At 41.5% G+C, this 5,826-nt stretch overlaps 1 long non-coding RNA gene across 1 annotated transcript; it reads right to left on the bottom strand.

Moving 5' to 3' along the window:
• Positions 1-1,295: 1,295 nt before the first annotated feature.
• LOC137466043 (uncharacterized) lies at positions 1,296-5,555 on the bottom strand. The gene is made up of 3 exons (XR_010994962.1): positions 5,343-5,555; positions 2,364-2,450; positions 1,296-1,419 (listed from the first exon to the last, which is right to left on the bottom strand). It is a non-coding gene; the product is annotated as an uncharacterized lncRNA (long non-coding RNA).
• Positions 5,556-5,826: the final 271 nt, after the last annotated feature.

The following is a 5,826-nucleotide window of genomic DNA, read 5'->3' as shown; positions in this document are numbered from 1 at the left end:
GTTACTTTAGGCCATTTGAGAATTTTTTGCTTCTCCAGGGGTTACTTTAGGTCATTTGAGACCCTACTTGGGGTCATTTGAGGTCAAATTTGGGGTTACTTCAGGTCATAGGGGTCGTTTGAGGTCAAATTCAGGGTTACTTCAGGTCATAGGGGTCGTTTGAGGTCAAATTCCGGGTTACTTCAGGTCATTGGGGTCATTTGAGGTCACAGGGGTTACTTTAGGTCATTTGAGAATTTTTTGCTTCTCCAGGGGTTACTTTAGGTCATTTGAGACCCTACTTGGGGTCATTTGAGGTCAAATTTGGGGTTACTTCAGGTCATAGGGGTCGTTTGAGGTCAAATTCAGGGTTACTTCAGGTCATAGGGGTCGTTTGAGGTCAAATTCCGGGTTACTTCAAGTCATTGGGGTCATTTGAGTTCATTTGAGGCCCTGATCGGGGTTATTTTAGGTCACAGGGGTTATTTGAGGTCATTTGAGTATTTAAAAATTTATTTTATAATTTAACTTTTTTTAAAGAAATGTTAACTTGCGTTAGTTTGGGATGGCTTGAACAGGAAGCCTAGTCTGCAGGGATGCGGCCTCTGGACTTTGCTGTCTGTAACATCCAGCCAGGACAGCTGGACACGGGTGGACATTCCACACTCAGGTCAAAACCCTGGAGATTTGGACTTCTCAGCAGGAGGAAAAAGATGGGAAACCTCAGTAGCCATGGGCAAGGACCTCTAGTGATTAATGGGCTAATATGACCTATCAGTGTCTGCTTTATTCTCTGGATTTACTTGCCACACCTCTTGCAGGGACCAGAGGTGGAAAAGTCAGGAGTGGGTGTTTCAAGTATTGCAGGTTGTTAAAAATACTTCAGTTCATAACTAGGCTTGTAAAGACAAAGTGAGAAATAAGAAGAGGAGGGATTGAGAAGAAATCTCATGTGTTTACAAATAATTCGATGGGTGAAGGTATGGGTGTTAGCATCCTTGAAATAGGTCTTGGTGTTTCTGCTAACTTCAAGCAGCAGGTTTGTTGCAGAGCCCAGACAGGTTTGTGCCATGGTCAACTCTCTCTTTTTATTCCAATAAAGTTGCAGGACTCCTCTGTCTTCTTTTTGTACATAAGCCTCTGGCATTTCTGGATTTTCCTGACACTGGAAATTTCTATACCTGTTATTCTCAAGTTCTTGTGGAGCCAGTGGAAATACTTTACCTCTTTAGAACTGCTCCTTTTGTTGGTTTCTCTTGGAAAATTGTATCTGCTCAAATAGTAACAGAGCCCCAGACATTTTTTTACCCATGAAAAACATCTCTCAAGAGACGGAACCTATTAGAGTTCAGGAAGCCGCAGACATTCCCCTCATTCACTTCCTCTCTGCTGGCACAGGAAGGAACCTGGATCCATCTCAGCAGCCTTACCTTGACATCCCTGCAGAGCCCACAAGCATCTTTAATCACTCTGCTCCTCTGCTCTGCCACAACCACTTAATCACAGTTGCAACAGCTATGGTTACCATTGGAACAGTAATTACAGCTATACTTTTCCTCTCTCAGGAAGATGGATATTTGTCCTCTCCCCTCATCACACCTTCCACAGAAATTTCTTATGTTTTGAGATGTGGCAGTAATGCAGAGTTTGCTGCTGAAAGTCTCAAACATTTGGTTTCTGCATGCCCACTTGCAGTATCTGAGGAGCTGGTGCCTGGTGCAAAGCTGTGCCTTTGCACCACCAAGCATCCTGCAAGATGTGACAAGATAAGCTAAAAACACCCTGAAGAGAAAAAAACTATCCAAATTCCCATTTTCCCCAGAATTCTTAACTTGCTATTAATCCATGTGACTCCATTTCAATGAGATCATTAGATCTTGAGAAACAAACCCTGCATTAATCTTGCATCTTATAATTCTGGCAATTTCAGCTTTTGCTACTGCTCTGAGTTGGACACACAGGCTGGGACTTATTTTCTCCTTTTGACTTCACAATTCTTTCTCAAATATCTTTTTAAAGGTACATTTATATCTATGTAGATTTGCACTGTGAGTTTTGCAGCACATTTCTGAGGTAATGTGTTCCATCCATACATTACAGGTCTCAGAATCATACAATCAAGAGTAGGCACTGAACTAAAAATTTATCCCAAAGGTAAGATGCTGGATTTCATGAGGTTGAGAATTGATGAGGAATGGTCCTGTATCCCTGATTTTTACTCGTGGTTTCAAGGAAAAATACAATTTATGCTGATAGATTAGAAACATTCACAAGTTAATATGATTTCATTCAGAACTTGAGGACAATTTTCATTTACAAATCCAGGAGGAATATTTATCTATATTAGGCTACATGAAGGGTATGTAAAACTGATCATAACTTACTGGAGATAAGGAAGTTTGAGGAGCCCCTCCACAGTTAAATCTTGAATCATTGCTGGAAAGCATGGACATAGAACTTCCCTACAAAGGCTGAGAAAGTTGGGAATTTTTATTAAGCAGCACTCGCCATGCTAGGTTAGGGGAGTCACTACATAGAGGAAACTATTCACAGGTGTTTTATTCATTTCAATTTTTTGCAGAACTAAAATGAGGTATTTTCCCTTTTATTTGGCACCTATATGATGGATAATCTATCTTCAGACAGCTAAATTTCAGGTCCATGTCTTATTAATAGAGATGGACTTTAAATTCAGTATTCTAAATTGCTCTAAGCAGCATTTCTGTCTCTACGTTGATTACTTGAGAGCCTGATTTTTAGTCATCAACAACTAAAAGTGCATTTCAGTGCACAGTGTTAGAAATTCGGCCAAATAAATAAAAAGTATGACATGACTTTTCAGGATGGTTTACATGTACCATAAGAAACATAAATCTGTCTGTGATTTATGCCATAAATGCTTCTACAGTTAACTACCAGCAATGCAACTAAAGCAAATGCAAAACCTTGAGATTTGAGTCCTAAAGAGATAGAAATTATTGACTTAAATTTTTCTGTACAAGTCTCCCAAACAATTATTGTAGGTCATTTTGATATTGGCCACATAAATGAGTGCTGGAATTCCTTAGTTCTTACACAAATTATACTGATTGCATCTACCCTGACATAATCCACAATTCCTTTATATCTTTCTTCACTGAGCTTTTCTCTTCAGTTTCTTACATTTTTTACCATTATTTCACAATCTTGGCTTTGGGTGTTTGGATGTTTTGTTGGTTTGGGGTGGTGTTTTTGTGGGGGGGGTTTGCATGGGGCAGGGGAGCTGCTGAGCATTCTCTTCAAAGAGGTTTTGCCTACAGTAAAGGCAGTTATTAAGCTATTATGCATTTTAGATGTGGGAAGGGCTCATAAAACACAAATATACCCATCAAATATTTCCCTGAGCAAGATTTGACAGAGGGGAGGTTAGGAATGGGATGCAGTTTAACTTAAGATTTAATAATGTTCCCAGCTGAGGCCACATGAAGCAGAAAGATCCATTGTTTGTCTCCACAGACAATCGCACTGACAGTGTTTATCAATCAGAGATAAAGCAAGAAGTGCCAACAAGCCCTGTCCCCACCTTGCCTGAGACAGTCCCCTGACACTGCCCCATTCCCTATTAAATTATCCTTGTCTAGGCTGCTTCTGTCACAGATCTCTGGAGCAGCTCCCATCTCTCAGAGCAGGATTACTTATCCTGTGGCCTTTCTCTCTTTCACAGATGTCTAAACCCATATACACCTCTCGGATTTCTATCAGCTCCTTCCTGGGGAGACCTAATCTATCTGTCTCTGTCAATCTGCACAACAGCCATGAGAGACAGGAGTCATCCTGCTAAATGTAGCCTGTGCTGCCTATCTGGAGCCAGGATAACATTTCATTCCTGGCTAAACCAACAGGCCAATGACTATTTTTCAATATATGAAAACACAGAATGTGTAGATATTTCATTTTTTATGGTCATGGCAGCACACATCTGCTCCAGCATGGGGTGGCACACAGACAGCAGAAAAGCAGTGGGTGTCACACATAGCACTGATGTCTGCCCTGTGCCTTTAAAAACTGACCACACATCCCATTGAAAGGATCCCGTAAATGTCAGTCGAGACATAATTAGTGCCTGCAAAGGTACTTCCTGGCAATAATTGATTTCTTAATCCAGATCCCAATCTGCTCCACTGATATTCTTTAATGACTTTCTGAAGTCAGTGATAACAAATTGGATAAGAAAAGATGTTTTTGTCAATCTGGAGGACTCACAGGAGACACAAAGGCGGAGTTAGCATGGTGCTGTTGCCAAGAGTGACTGAGCAAACAGTGTTTGCAATTACAATTCACCTCCCTAACTTCGTTTCCAGCAAAGCAACAGCACTTTAAGTTTAATTATGGCAGCCCCAGAGTAAAGCAGAGGGGGGGAAAATTGCTTTCCATCACTTATTTGTTCTTTTGTCTTTCACACTTCTCGGCAAACTCCATCATATAATTAAACTCTAAAGGCTATTTGCTGACAACCTGTGGTCAAAACGTAAGAGAAGATGATAATCATGCTCCAGTCAGGTCCCCTCCTTCCTACAGTGCCAGGTTCTGCCAAAGTGCTTCCTCTGCACAAATTGCTGCACATCAAAACCAGGTCATTGGGAAGCAGGGTGTGATGTGAGTGGAGCTGGCAAGTTTTAAAAGCTTGCCATTACAATTGCTTAACGAGAAACTGCATTAATAGCCTGTTTCTCCCACACCTCCCATTCAGAGGAAAGGGTAAATTCAACCATTAGAGTGGCTGGAAAACACTGGTGTCTCATTTCAAAATTCCACTCAAATTCACCCCTAAGAGTAATAAGCTGCTGTGGCCTCTAATTTCAATAAAAGCAGTATATAGTATGGGGAGGGAGGGCTGGGCTCCCCAAGGAAAGGGAAACACCAGAACATTTTCAGACATCATGGGGAAAAAATTGAATTACAAAGATTTGGGAATCTTAATACCATAACAAGCAATCCCAAGATTGTTTTATATTGCTTTCCAGCTTATATCTGCACACTGTAATATACCAACATATAAACTGATTTTTCTTCTACTATTGAAAAATCAAATAAATGAAACAGAGACTCTTGAAGGACATTCTACAGTGAGAAAAGCCTGCTAAAATTCAATCCTGTGAATAAATTGAGCCAAGGGACACAGTCACATCATTTTAACAGTCTTCTGACTCTACCTGGCTGCCTCTCTGTGGCTTGTCAGTCTAGAAAACGAGAACATTCTGGGTCTCAAATCATAGCAGAAAAAATTAAACACAGGATTGGAACCAGGATGAGTTAGAGGAACCTTGGTCAGCTTTGGATGCAGACAAAACCATGGTCTGCAACTCCCCCTGCCCACTGAGCACTTACTGGCATAGGAAGAAATAGGTAGGAGAAACAAAGGCTGCAAGCTGGAAAAGGTCTGGCTGCTGTTTGGATCAGGTGCAACCCTGTGGAGAAAAAAAGGATTTTTTCTCCTCACCTCCATTTAAATGTAACACCTGCTGAAATTCCTGGCAGGTGTAGGGTGCTGGGGCCAGGTGCAACAAAATTGGGAGAGCCTGGTGAGGACTGGTCAGTGGCAGGGAGCAGGTAGAGAGGTAAAAGTCAGAGGTGACAAAGCAAGGTGGCTTTTATTGAGACCCACAGGATTAATGCAAGTGTTTGTGCAGCTCAGAATGGTGCTGAAAGCTGCTAAGGCAAAAAGGGAGCATGGAGGGAAGAAATGCCCCAGGAATTTGGGAATATTTGCTGTCCAGCTGGCTCTGCCTCACCCCACATCTCTGAGCTCCTGCTCTATGAAGAAGGTTTCCTTGTTCCAGTTCCATACTTTCGTGTGCTCTAAAATTA

Source organism: Anomalospiza imberbis, chromosome 2, assembly GCF_031753505.1.
Source record: "Anomalospiza imberbis isolate Cuckoo-Finch-1a 21T00152 chromosome 2, ASM3175350v1, whole genome shotgun sequence".
NCBI lineage: Eukaryota > Metazoa > Chordata > Aves > Passeriformes > Viduidae > Anomalospiza > Anomalospiza imberbis.
This window is presented reverse-complemented; position numbering and strand designations above follow the sequence as displayed.